The sequence below is a fragment of the Nymphalis io genome, chromosome 26, assembly GCF_905147045.1.
Source record: "Nymphalis io chromosome 26, ilAglIoxx1.1, whole genome shotgun sequence".
NCBI lineage: Eukaryota > Metazoa > Arthropoda > Insecta > Lepidoptera > Nymphalidae > Nymphalis > Nymphalis io.
In genome coordinates, this window is record NC_065913.1 from 9,349,288 (window position 1) to 9,363,490 (window position 14,203).

General features: G+C 37.8%; 1 protein-coding gene and 1 long non-coding RNA gene across 2 annotated transcripts in view; one reads left to right on the forward strand and one right to left on the reverse strand.

Annotated features, from left to right (window-relative positions):
- LOC126778579 (uncharacterized) overlaps nt 1–14,203 on the forward strand; it is a 152,562-nt gene that overhangs the window by 92,873 nt on the left and 45,486 nt on the right. The window lies entirely within an intron of this gene.
- LOC126778627 (uncharacterized) lies at nt 12,394–13,016 on the reverse strand. Its single transcript, XR_007670175.1, has 3 exons — nt 12,989–13,016; nt 12,535–12,640; nt 12,394–12,454 (listed from the first exon to the last, which is right to left on the reverse strand). It is a non-coding gene; the product is annotated as an uncharacterized LOC126778627 (long non-coding RNA).

Below are 14,203 nucleotides of genomic sequence, written 5' to 3' on the forward strand. Positions count from 1 at the left end.
CACGGGATATGGAAATATAAAGTTAGTTTATATTTACTCCTACGATTGGAATATACTAAATATACATTTCAACTAATTTTAAAGGGTCTATTAAATACAATATTAACACGTACATAGTGCTATTTTGATTTTAAATAAGAATATTTAATTTAAATCTCAGTTTATTTGAAATTTTAAGTCAACTAACTTCTAAATAAGTTATTATTGTAACAATTTAACATACGATAAGATTATCATAGTCCTGTCACCGTGGCGTCACGGAAGGGTAGATAGGCAAACTAAGAATTTAATGTTTTTGAATGTACATATTTTCAAATATAAAGACTTATAACCTTTTACTGTTGCGATTTCTGTTTCTCTTTTTTAATTTCGAATAGGAAGGCTAATGTAATTTTGGTGGTAATTCTCCACCGCGTCATTGGCGTTTTAAGAAATATTAACCATCATTTATATTGTCAATGTGCCACCAACATTGGGAACCAAGATGTAATATCCATTGTGTATGTACGTTATTTCATAAACCTAGTTATATAATTATTTAATATTAACTAGAAATTGGATGTATTATAAGTCTTTATATATTGCAATATTATTTATACATAAGCATAGACGTTTTGCATGTATGTTATATACGTAATAAAAACTCTGACACTGATTAATTAACTTACTGAATAAAAATGAGTTATGAGTGAAAATTTGCTCGATCACATATATATTTTTTTTTTATATACCCCGGGATGGCAAATGACTCTACTCCACCTGATGGTAAGTGGTAGTAGAGTCCAAACGCGACGACGGCCAGTACAGTCGGGAAGAATGTTCTGTACTAGCCGTCCCCGCCTTGCCGGCCCGCAAGATGCCTCTTCACGCCTCGTTTGAAGGAACCCGGGTTGTAAGAGGAGGGGAACACGTGAGCTGGTAAGGAATTCCATTCTTTGGTAGTGCGGCAAAGAAAGGAGTTGCCAAATTTCTTTGTGCGCGATGGAATTGATGTCACAGTTAGGCGGTGACATCGAGAACCAGCTCGCGTGGACTTAAGAAGGAAGGGGGAAGCAGGAATTAGAGAGAATAATTCCTCAGAGCACTCGCCGTGATACAGACGATAGAAAGCGCTCAGTGCTGCTATCTCGCGACGCAATTGTAAAGGTTCAAGGGTGTTTGTGTCCTCTACGTCGCCAATAATGCGTACTGCACGTCGCTGCAACCGGTCCAAGGCCTCCATTAGGTACTTAGCTGAGCCATCCCAAAGGTGCGAGCAATATTCAACGCAAGACCGTACTTGTGTTTTGTATAACAGGCACAGTTGTTGTGGCGTGAAAAAACGCCGCACCTTGTTCAGAACTCCGAGTTTTCGTGAAGCTGTTTTTATAATAGCCTCGATGTAATCCCTTGGACTAAGGTCGCAGCGAACGTCCATCCCCAGCATGGCGATTTTGCTTTGTACCATCAGCGGTGTGCCACAGAGGGAGGGATGAGGGTAAAATGGTGACTTTTTCGCCGTGAGAGCGCATACCTGTGTTGTCTTGGCATTAAACTCAACAAGATTATCAGAGCCCCATTTGGCGATGAGCTCTAACGTCCTATCGAGTTCAATGACAAGATCCTTCCGCCTCTCCTCAATTTCCGTGATATCCACCATGCACTGTACTATCATCTGCATAGCAATGTATGTTCCCAAGGGAGAGCATATCATTGAATATACAAAAGAAAGAGTGTGGGAGATAGCACAGATCCCTGGGGGACCCCAGCATTCACTACATAGAATTGTGAAGTGCAACCACCTACTAAAACACGAAGGCTACGCTTGTGTAGGAAGCTGGCAATCCAGGTGCATAGCTGAGCAGGCAGACCATATGCCGGCAGCTTGGAGAGAAGACTTCTGTGCCAGACCCTGTCGAAAGCCTGGGAGATATCGAGGCTGACAGCCAACGATTCTCCATGCTTGTCGATAGCTTCACCCCAGAGGTGCGTTACGTACGCTAGAAGATCACCTGTGGACCGTTTTGGTCGAAACCCGTACTTACGATCATTAATTAGACAGTGATCTTCTAGGTAATGGATCAGTTGGTTGTTTAAAATCCGTTCCATCACCTTACAAAGTACTGAGGTGATAGCTATTGGCCGATAATTTGCCGGGTCAGACCGATCCCCTTTTTTGGGAACCGCTTGCACATTAGCTCTTCTCCAAGCCTCCGGCACACATCCCGAAGAAAGAGAAAATTGGAACAGGCGCGTTAACACAGGAGACAGCTCCGCCGCGCACTTCTTCAGCACAATGGCTGGTATTCCATCAGGACCGCTAGCTTTCCGTATATCAAGTGATTGCAGCTCCGCACGCACATCACGTTGCCTGATTTTGATGTCAGGCATCGTGTGGCCACATGAAGGTATTGTTGGTGGCTGCGCACTACAATCATCGATCACAGAGTTGTCGGCAAAGAGTTTAGCCAGGAGGTCGGCTTTCTCCTGCGCACTGTGAGCTAGCGATCCGTCCGGATTTCTGAGCGGTGGCAGCGAAGGTTGGCAGAAATTGTTTTGCACAGACTTGGTCAGACGCCAGAAGCTACGGGAGCCCCTAGGATGCGAAATAAGGTCATGACCAATCTGTACAATGCGCTGTGCATCCGCTCTCGTGTATGCCTTCCTACAGGACTTGGAATTTTTATTGTAGTTTGCTTTCAGTGAGTCAATGTTAGATGCCCCGCTAATTCAGCCGTTGATCCACGTGTGATATGCCGCCTGCTTAGATGATACAGCGTCGGCACATTCACGAGTGAACCAACGGTTACGCGTACCCCTATTGATGAGATCTGAGGTAGGAATGTAGTATTCCATTCCTAACATGATCTCATCAGCAACAGCAGCGGCACTAGCTGTCGGGTCATTCCCACTGAAGCAATGTTCCTTCCAAGGGACTGACGCATAGTAATCGCGCATACCGTCCCAATCTGCCGACTTATAGTGCCAAACGCGACGTTTGCATACCGCTGATGGCGGCAGCTTGGCCTGTGGCACTTTGGTAGATATAAGGCCGTGATCCGAAGAACCAAGTGGAGCTTGAACCACAACCTGATATTCCACCGGGTGAGAAGTCAGCAGAAGATCCAGTAGAGAAGGCGCTTGCCCATCAATGTCTGGGATCCTGGTGGGCTGATCAACCAGTTGGGTCAAGTCGTGTGTGAGAGCAAAAGCATGAGCAGTTCTTCCAGCATGGTCAGTTTTGAGGGATTTCAACCATGATTCATGGTGAGCATTAAAATCCCCCAAAAACACCAATTCCGCGTTAGGAAACTGCTCTTGCGCAGCATCTGCCACCCGACGAAGATGGTCAAATAATCGGCTTGTCTCCAAGTCACCATTGTGGGATCTGTAGAGGCACACGTAGACTCGACTCTGACGAACCAGGTCCACACGTACCACCAACATGGAGAAGGAGGGGTCCTCCAAGCAGCGCAATCGGTGATAACAAACACCAGCCCTGACAAACAAGCATACTCCGGCTTTCCCTTTAAAAGATTCTTCTAGTAGTAGTAGAGTAATTGTTCGGTGAAACCGTCTCACTGTTTATGTTCTCCTGGTACATTAACAACGTAATCCTAATTCTATAAAATTTAAATTTAAAATGGCGTCATGATTATGTTTAAAAATATATAATATTTTAATAAATTTAAATAACACAATACGAATTTGAAAATGGGGTCTTTTCAAAATAACAGAATATGACATAACAGAGCATTTTTTAATATTCTTTTTTTTATTTTTTTTTTATAGAATAGGAAGGTGGACGAGCATATGGGCCACCTGATGGTAAGTGGTCACCAAACGCTCTTAGACATTGGCATTGTAAGAAATGTCAACCATCGCTTATAGCCAATGCGCCACCAACCCTGGGAACTAAGATTTTATGTCCCTTGTGCCTGTAATTACACTGGCTCACTCACCCTTCAAACCGGAACACAACAATATCAAGTATTGTTGTTTTGCGGTAGAATATCTGATGAGTGGGTGGTACCTACCCAGACGAGCTTGAACAAAGCCCTACCACCAGTATTATTTAGTATTCTTGAGGATGGTTATCACACAAATGCTATTTCTGATGTTAGGTCTGCTATTCTTTTAATAATTATTGTTATTTAGCTTAACGGTATTTTTTTCCATTCATGTTGCCGCAGAGTCTTAAACACAGGCCATTCCTTATATATTCAAAATGGCGCCTAATAAGAATAAAATATAATTTTCAAGCAGTGATGAATCGCTTAAATTTTGTAAAAATTTACCAAAATAGTAATATATTATTTTGACATTATGGTAAGTTCGTTTAATCATTAATTAAATCATATAATCGACTATTTAGTCGATTATATGATTTAATGTACCCATTTGGGTACAACGATATTTATGTTTATATGCTAATGTATGGAATTCGATTAACGCTACAAGATTTACTATTGAGTTTCTTTCTTCGGTTCAGTTCTTCTTGGTAGAATCTGCATATATCCACAACTAGTAGCTTTAAGCCTTTGTGAAATAATTCGAATGTACTTATAAGTCTACTTGATTAATTATCACCAACTCAGCAAGCGCGCATTGTCGTGAAACTTTCTTATGAACGCGGGTTGACACAATAATTGCCAATTTCTTTTTTACAAAGTGTAGCTTAAATTACAAAGATTTTAAATAAAAAATCCAACATACTTTAATTATTTTTATTAGGGTCTAATAAAAAGCTAAATAATGTTTTAATTTTTTTTTAAATATTGAATGACTGATTTAAAAAAATTTTTAAACTTTGCTAATATATAACATTTTTCTAAGTCAGTAAAAAACATTGTTTTATTTTTTAAGTCACAATCACACGTTTTATTCAAAGCATAATTAAATAAAAAGATTAATTTAGTCTAATAACACCCTAAAATTTTCATAAATCGATGACACGAAGCTAAATTTTATTAAAACTGGCCGATTACTCTGACAAAATTAAAAAATTAAAGTAACACACGTTTCAAATTAATATTCTAAGCGAACTGCCACACACACAATTAATTAATACACAAAAATAAATAAAAAATACACAATTAATTATTTAACACCATCATTTCATCGCTTACCATTACTTTATCAAATTAAATTAATTCGGATTAATTGATACTTTGAGGCAAAGAGATCTAATAAAATACGTACTTAAAATTTATGTAATAAGGACTATTTTTGTATAAACAATAAGATATGTAAGAAAATTTTAAAGTCGTTAAGAAGAAGATAAAAGTTAAAATGAATCTTAGTGGAATATATATAAAATACAAATTTGATGATAAATATAGAGTAAATGTAAAAATACACTTATACATTTTTTTAGTAGGATTACTTTTTAGGTATTTTTAGTTCATACAAATTATAAATTAAAACATTTACTTACAATTGTTTTTACATATGAAAAACGAAACAGCAAATTATTTAATTAATTTTGTTCCCATAAATATTTCTGAATTTCAAAATGGTGTCACTTAAAAATGTCTTACGTTTGTGTTACATAAATACGTATATTTAACTTAAAATAGCAAGTTATATCAGCTTACAGGAACTAGAAAAATCATTTAGATTTAATGTACAAAATTTAAATACTTCGACAAAAGATATGTATACAACAATACAATAATATGAATCGCGCCAAAATTTAAATTTAAAATGGCGTCATGACTATGTTTAAAAATATTTAATATTTTAATAAATTTAAATAACACAATACGAATTTGAAAATGGGGTCTTTTCAAAATAACAGAATATGACATAACAGAGCATTTTTTAATATTCTTGAGGATGGTTATCACACAAATGCTATTTCTGATGTTAGGTCTGCTATTCTTTTAATAATTATTGTTATTTAGCTTAAAGAGTCTTAAACACAGGCCATTCCTTATATGTTCAAAATGGCGCCTAATAAGAATAAAATATTATTTTCAAGCAGTGATGAATCGCTTGAATTTTGTAAAAATTTACCAAAATAGTAATATATAATTTTGTTTTGGTACATATTTAAATTTAGTATTACATAAGTTAGGTAATAGACGAAATTTCATTTATATTTATAACTGATCAGAATATGATTGACGGGAATAGTTCGTGCTTATAATGCCTGAAGTTCTCAAAAAAATATGACCGAGTTATTACAACTTATACCTAAATACCTGGATGTTTATTTTTTAATTTATATATAATTAACATTATTTTATGCTGCAATTTTTTTTAATTTGTTATGTGTAATATAATAATCAGGTTAGTAAAGGTTTGAATATGTTTATTCTTTTAAAAAAATAACTTTTAACGCGACACGTTTTCTTAGACCAAAAACGTAAATGATACTAATTATCTTTGTTTAAAAAAAATCTTATTGCGCCCTTATATTGAAAAACGATTTATCCCATACTTATCAACCATTAATTGCTTTTATTAAATTATGTTTAATATTATTGTAGTTTAATTAATATCGATACCACAGATAGCTATAAAAATATTAATTAATACAAATCATAAAAATTCAATGTCATATCGTCTAAAGTAAAATCGGCATTAAATAATCCGATCATTGATAGTTAGATATCGTAATGTTATATAAATATGTATCATTAACTTAAAATTGCAATTTATAAACAGGAACTGGATATATCATTTAATCTACAAAGTTTAAATACTAACAATATGAAAGCTAATTTTGGTTTACCTCTTGTGGTAGTGATTATATTAATGGCGCCAAAATTGTAATTCAAAATGGCGTCATGACGTTTGTGTTTTTAAAATACTAAGCATGTTTTTTTTTTTAAATAAATACAAAAATTATTTTACTGTACAACATTATTGTTTTAAATTTATAATCAATTGTTATTGGAGTTTTACATATCAGCGCGGCTTAATAATGCAAAAGTAACATTGGCATTGTAAGAGCTACCATTAACAAAAAAAAATACAAACCTAAAGATTTGTTCCTTGGGGCGTGATTATCATTTTAAAAATGTTACGTTATATATGTATGCATATAAATATGTTATTTCATTTAAATAGAAAATAACTAGTGTATTAAAGCCTCAAGAGTAGACAAAGGCAAATTAACAACTGAAATTGAATTGGCGCGATATCATTGGTCGAGATTTTGAGTTATCTGTGATATTCATTATGGATTTGCGAAAAAATTGCGTTTTATTCGAGAAAGTAGTTAAGCTGAGCTATTAGCGACTATCACGGGATATGGAAATATAAAGTTAGTTTATATTTACTCCTACGATTGGAATATACTAAATATACATTTCAACTAATTGTAAAAGGTGTATTAAATACAATATTAACACGTACATAGTGCTATTTTACATTTAAATAAGAATATTTAATTTAAATCTCAGTTTATTTGAAATTTTAAGTCAACTAACTTCTAAATAAGTTATTATTGTAACAATTTAACATACGATAAGATTATCATAGTCCTGTCACCGTGGCGTCACGGAAGGGTAGATCGGCAAACTAAGAATTTAATGTTTTTGAATGTGCATATTTTCAAATATAAAGACTTATAACCTTTTACTGTTGCGATTTCTGTTTCTCTTTTTTAATTTCGAATAGGAAGGCTAATGTAATTTTGGTGGTAATTCTCCACCGCGTCATTGGCGTTTTAAGAAATATTAACCATCATTTATATTGTCAATGTGCCACCAACATTGGGAACCAAGATGTAATATCCATTGTGTATGTACGTTATTTCATAAACCTAGTTATATAATTATTTAATATTAACTAGAAATTGGATGTATTATATTTTCATATATATATATATATATATATATATATATATATATATATATATATATAATACATATAATATATATATAATATAATATATATATAATATATATATATATATATATATATATATAAATGAAAAAAAAAATATATATATATATATATATATATATAAGCCTTTATATATTGCAATATTATTTATACATAAGCATAGACGTTTTGCATGTATGTTATATACGTAATAAAAACTCTGACACTGATTAATTAACTGACTGAATAAAAATGAGTTATGAGTGAAAATTTGCTCGATCACATATATTTTTTTTTTATATGCCCCGGGATGGCGAATGACTCTACTCCACCTGATGGTAAGTGGTAGTAGAGTCCAAACGCGACGACGGCCAGTACAGTCGGGAAGAATATTCTGTACTAGCCGTCCCCGCCTTGCCGGCCCGCAAGATGCCTCTTCACGCCTCGTTTGAAGGAACCCGGGTTGTAAGAGGAGGGGAACACGTGAGCTGGTAAGGAATTCCATTCTTTGGTAGTGCGGCAAAGAAAGGAGTTGCCAAATTTCTTTGTGCGCGATGGAATTGATGTCACAGTTAGGCGGTGACATCGAGAACCAGCTCGCGTGGACTTCAGAAGGAAGGGGGAAGCGGGAATTAGAGAGAATAATTCCTCAGAGCACTCGCCGTGATACAGTCGATAGAAAGCGCTCAGTGCTGCTATCTCACGACGCAATTGTAAAGGTTCAAGGGTGTTTGTGACCTTTACGTCGCCAATAATGCGTACGGCACGTCGCTGCAACCGGTCCAAGGCCTCAAGTAGGTACTTAGCGGAGCCATCCCAAAGGTGCGAGCAATATTCCACGCAAGACCGTACCTGTGTTTTGTACAGCAAGCACAGTTGTTGTGGCGTGAAAAATCGCCGCACCTTGTTCAGAACTCCGAGTTTCCGTGAAGCTGTTTTTATAACAGCCTCGATGTAATCCCTTGGACTAAGGTCGCAGCGAACGTCAATCCCCAGCATGGCGATTTTGCTTTGCATCACCAGCGGAGTACCACAGAGGGAGGGAAGAGGGGAAAATGTTGACTTTTTCGCCGTGAGAGCGCATACCTGTGTTTTCTTGGCATTAAACTCAACAAGATTATCAGAGCCCCATTTGGCGATGAGCTCTAACGTCCTATCGAGTTCAATGACAAGATTCTCCCGCCTCTCCTCAGTTTCCACCCGCCCAGCCACTGCGCGTCCGTGGCATCCACCATGCACTGTACTATCGTCTGCATAGCAATGTATGTTCCCAAGGGAGAGCATATCATTGATATGCAAAAGAAAGAGTGTGGGAGATAGCACAGATCCCTGGGGGACCCCAGCATTCACTACAACTTAAAAATACCATCATCGTTTGTCGTTTTTTGAAATTTAATCCGCAAGGCGAAACGCCCCCCACGCAATCATGAAGTGAACACGACAAGAAAACTAGTTACAGATACAATTAATATATTTAATTTATCTAGAATATTCTAGAGAGATCTCGAATTTTACATTGGAGCCGTGTTCTATAGAATTCATGGTATGTACGGGAAGGTTTGCGTGACCCGGCCGATGGCTCTGTAACAAAACAATTTCGTTAATATATAAAAATGGCTGTTTGTGTATCTGTTTGTGATTAATAGAGTTCGGACCGTTTGAATCACCATCATAGTTGAAATTTAGATGTATGTCTCATGGATGATTTTATAATATCCACTTCGTTGTAACGCCGCTAGATGGCGCTGTACCACATTAACAGCCACCTACCGGGTTTTGCTAGTAAAGTACAAAAGTGTCTGTTGGTCGAAGATATCTCTTCTTAAGAACAAAACTTATTCCAACATGATTCAAAACAGTTACAGTATATAAATGTCCCACAGCTGGGCTAAAACCTCTCCTTCTCAGGAGAAGGTTTGAGCTTATTCCACAACCTGCTTCGATGCATGGATTTCCTTCACCGAACACTTATAAATTAAATGTGTGAAAGTCAGTGCAGCTAGCAATCTCGGATACCAACACTGAGCTGACGATATACTTTATTAGCTCAACAATTCAACTGTAATTAGAAGTTATCGTTGGGTTCGTTGAGCGGTACCTGGTCCCCAGCCCCGCCGTGAACAGCAGCCGGCGGCCCCGCACGAGGTACTCCGGACAGCGGGCGAACCTGAACAGCACGGAGGCCCCCTCGCCCGCCCTCAGCACGTTGTTCGGAGACATTATACCCTAAAGCGAAAAATATACCCGTGGTCAGCGATGAGATGAGCAACCCGATGGTAAATGGTCACCACCGCCCATAGACATTGACACCGCAATAAATATTAACCATCGCTTACATCACCAATGCGTCACCAACCTTGGGAACTAAGATGTTATGTCCCTCGTGCCTGCAGTTACACTGTTTTACTCACCAACAACAATGCTATTGCTGTTTGGCGGCAGAATATATTATAAGTGTGTGTGGTAACTGGTGGTAAGGGCATTGTGCAAACCCGCCTGGGTTGGTACCACCCACTCATCAGATCTTCTACCGCTAAACAGGAATATAACATAAAAAAATAAATATCATTATCATACTTAAGTATTTTACGCAAAACCACCAACTATACCAAAATTAAACTATTTAACTCCACTCCGCAAAGTGAGTTTGATGTATGTATTCGTTACCTCGACGCACGTTCCCGACATGCACAGAGCACTGGAACCCTGGGTAGATGGCCGTGGAGTGTCTCAGGACATGCACGGATGCCTGTTATATTCAATCAAATTTAATTCATGACCGCATTACATATTATATTGCACAGTCTGTGCTAATATTGCTAGCATATAAAAAAAACAGCCGAGATGGTCCAGGCACCACTGAATTTTCATGTGCTTAATTTGTGATTATAATTCATCTCGTACTTTACGATGAAGGAAAACATCGTGAGGAAACCTGCATGTGTCTAATTTCACTGAAATTCTGCCACATGTGTATTCCATCAAACCGCACTGGAGCAGCGCGGTGGAATAAGCTCCAAGCCTTCTGCTCAAAAAAGGGAGAGGAGGCCTTTAGCCCAGCAGCAGGACATTCACATGCTGTTACGGATAAAAAAAACACACACACACAATGTACTGTGCAAACACATACAAATCTATAGTCGATTCCAATAGCAAGTAGAGTATATAAGCAACTTTGACTTTGAAATTTGGTCGAAATCTTAATATTCTGTGGTATTGACTATGGATTCGCGAAAAATTTAGCGTTTTGGTTATCTGTGAAGTTGTTATCGGAACTTTGTAAGTAAAACTAAAGTGTATACAAGTAGTTAAGTGTAACAGTGTCGTGTTGTATATAGAGATATATTGATCGAGAAGTGTTTGTAGTGTACAATACAGCAGAGCTGGTAGCGAATCGCATGGAATCGCATATCTAAGGTTTGCTAATTTTTTAAAAACGAGTAGAGTTTTCTGCTCACCTGAAAGTATATACAGCCTCTAGGGTCGTTTGGGTCTTCGAGGAACACCAGGTCGTCACACACGCACTTGTCCTGCGTATCGCTCGACACGTGCGCGTCGCTGTACTTGCTTCCGTCGTCCGACACGTACACGTTCGTGCACTTCGTGTCCGATGTCTTCGTGAGGCTGTTCTTCACGTTGGCGATGTCCTGGAGGATATTCTCGTTCTGTCTCCTCGCGTTCTTTCGAGTCTTCTCCGAAGCTTGCGACGATTGGACTAGTTCTGATGTCTGTAACAATGAATTTTGAAAATAAAAAAATATATCACTTTTTAATTTCGTATAGGTACGCTGGCAAATGACCACCTTATGGTAAGTGGTCGTCACTACCCATAGACTTTGTCACAGTCTATTAATCACCCCTAACATCGTAATGCGCCATCAACCTTGGGGATTAAGATATTACGTCTCTTGTGCCTATAGTTACACTGTCTAACTCATCTTTCAAACTAGCACACAATAATACTAAGTATTGCCATGGCGGTAGAAACGTTATTCAAAAAGGCCTTTTTAAATCGTTTGTATAATATAATTTTAAACATAAAGCTACAACCAGTATGGCTACTCTGTAAGAACATTCTCTCACTCATCATCATCATCATCATGTCAACATTTCACCGGAGAGTGATGAATCTAAAATTCTAGAATAGCTCTACTGGCCGCGTATATATATTCTGTCTTAAATACATGTAAGTTTTTATTTAGTAATAAGGTTTGCATTAGCGACCCACCTGTCGTCCTCTGCAAGTCCCGGGCGGACAGCCTCCGAAGGTGGGCCGCTCGTGTCCAGCGGTGTAGCCCCCCGGCCGCGCTAGCAGCACCATGCCCTGCCGCAGTCCCGGCGGGAAGCGACCCAGGCCCAGCGATGCCGACTGTCCCGCGCGCACGCTGCCGCACGGGACGCGGTTGCGGTATATCGTGCGCACGGATATCTCCGCGAACTCGCCGGACTCCAGAGGTCCTGGGGGGGGGGGGTGTTAAATATACGTCGCTCTATTCATCTCACAACTAACAGAACGCAACGCACCTATGATAAGTTCGTTGCCCTCGTAGAGTCGCCCTCGCGCGAGCAGTCCCCCCACGACGGGCCCCGTCGAGTCCCCTACGTGGAAAATTTCGTCTATTTGAAACTCGCACGCCTCCTGTAAAGTGACATAAATTATAACATTTATAATTTAATAAAAAGGATACTAGTCAACTGCGCAACATATGGTTCACTCACGTCCTCGGGGCGCTGCAGGTCGCGGCGCGGCGCCAGCGCCAGCAGGCACGCGTGCAGCGCGTTGAGGCCGGCGCCGCGCACGCAGCTCACCGGGAACACGGCCACCCTGCCGGCCGACACTACTGTGATTTGCGTTCAACTATATATATATATATATATCTGATCCGAAACTAAGCAGAGCTTGTACTATGGCAACCAGACAACTGATATACTATTGTATAGACAATTACACACAGACTCAGGAAAAACAGACATGTTAATGCACACAATTGTCTGTCCTGAGTGGGAACCGAACCCACAACCTTTGGCGTGAAAGGCAAGTATCTAGCAAGGGTGGTTGGCGTAGCTATAGACAATACTATTACCATTACCAAATGGAACTCGTTTTAAGGTCATACATAAGAGTTCACCCAGAATCACTTCGGGTTAAATAAAGGCTTGTGAAGCTACTCACTCCTCATCCTTTTTGATTTCCTCGTCTAGATTGTCTATGGTGTCCAGTATCGACTTTTGCGGCGCAACGCAGTTCCTTTCCATATTCTCGTCAGTTATTAACAGCGGTTTCTGTAATAATACCAATTTTTTTATTTTATTTTATTTTATTTTATTTATATTTGGGAAACATACAGTGTGTTATTACATAGAATTAAGGAATTATTACTAAATCATAAACCAATAAAGTTTCCACTTAAAAATAGTACAAATGTTAGAGTATGCATGTAAAAAAGACAACAGAAAGAGACAAAAATACAATGCAATCTACGAGTACAATCAAATCGACTAATTACAAAGTTAAAAAAAAAAAAAAAATCAAGAAGTTAAATTACAATAATATTAATGAACATAAATATAAACAATGTCATTAAAAATATTTAAATTTGATTTCAACAATTAAAGTAACATCATAAATCATCAATTTATGGCAAGTAATTGATTCAATATACATATACATTATTAATTTACAAAAAAATATCAATTTTATTAATTATTTATTAAACAAGTATTCTTTCAATAATTTTCTTATTTTATTAACATTCTCTGTTGTAAAAAAATCAATTTCGCTAAATCGTTTATTGTAATCGGTGCAGGCTCTGTATACAAATATATTTTGCGCATACTTGCTTCGGGTGAGTGACGGATTAAAAAGTAAGCACTTACGTGTGGTGATTCGAGAGCATCGGAAACTAATACAACCTAAGAGAAACGGGGAATCAACTAAATTATTAATTAATTTAAATAAGAATATTTGATCTCTGATCGCTCTTCTGTCAGCGAGTGATAACGTAATTAAGCATTCATTATTATGTATAAATTCCTTAAAACGCACAAATCTTATAAATTTATTTTGTACTCTTTCCAATCGGTGTATGTATGTTTTGTAATGCGGATTCCAAACAGTGGAAGCGTATTCGAGGATAGGTCGTACAAAGGAATTATATAGAAGAGTTAGGGTACTAGTTTTCTTGAAATCTTTCGACGTTCTAAACACAAAACCAAGCATTCGACAAGCTTTAGCCACTGTCTTACTTATATGCAAACCGAAGGTCAACTTATTGTCCAGATGTATACCCAGGTCTCTCACCTCGGTCACTTTATTAATCTCAACACCGTCTAGACGATAATCATATATAGTAAGATCGCGTTTCCGTGAAAAAGGAATGACGCTACA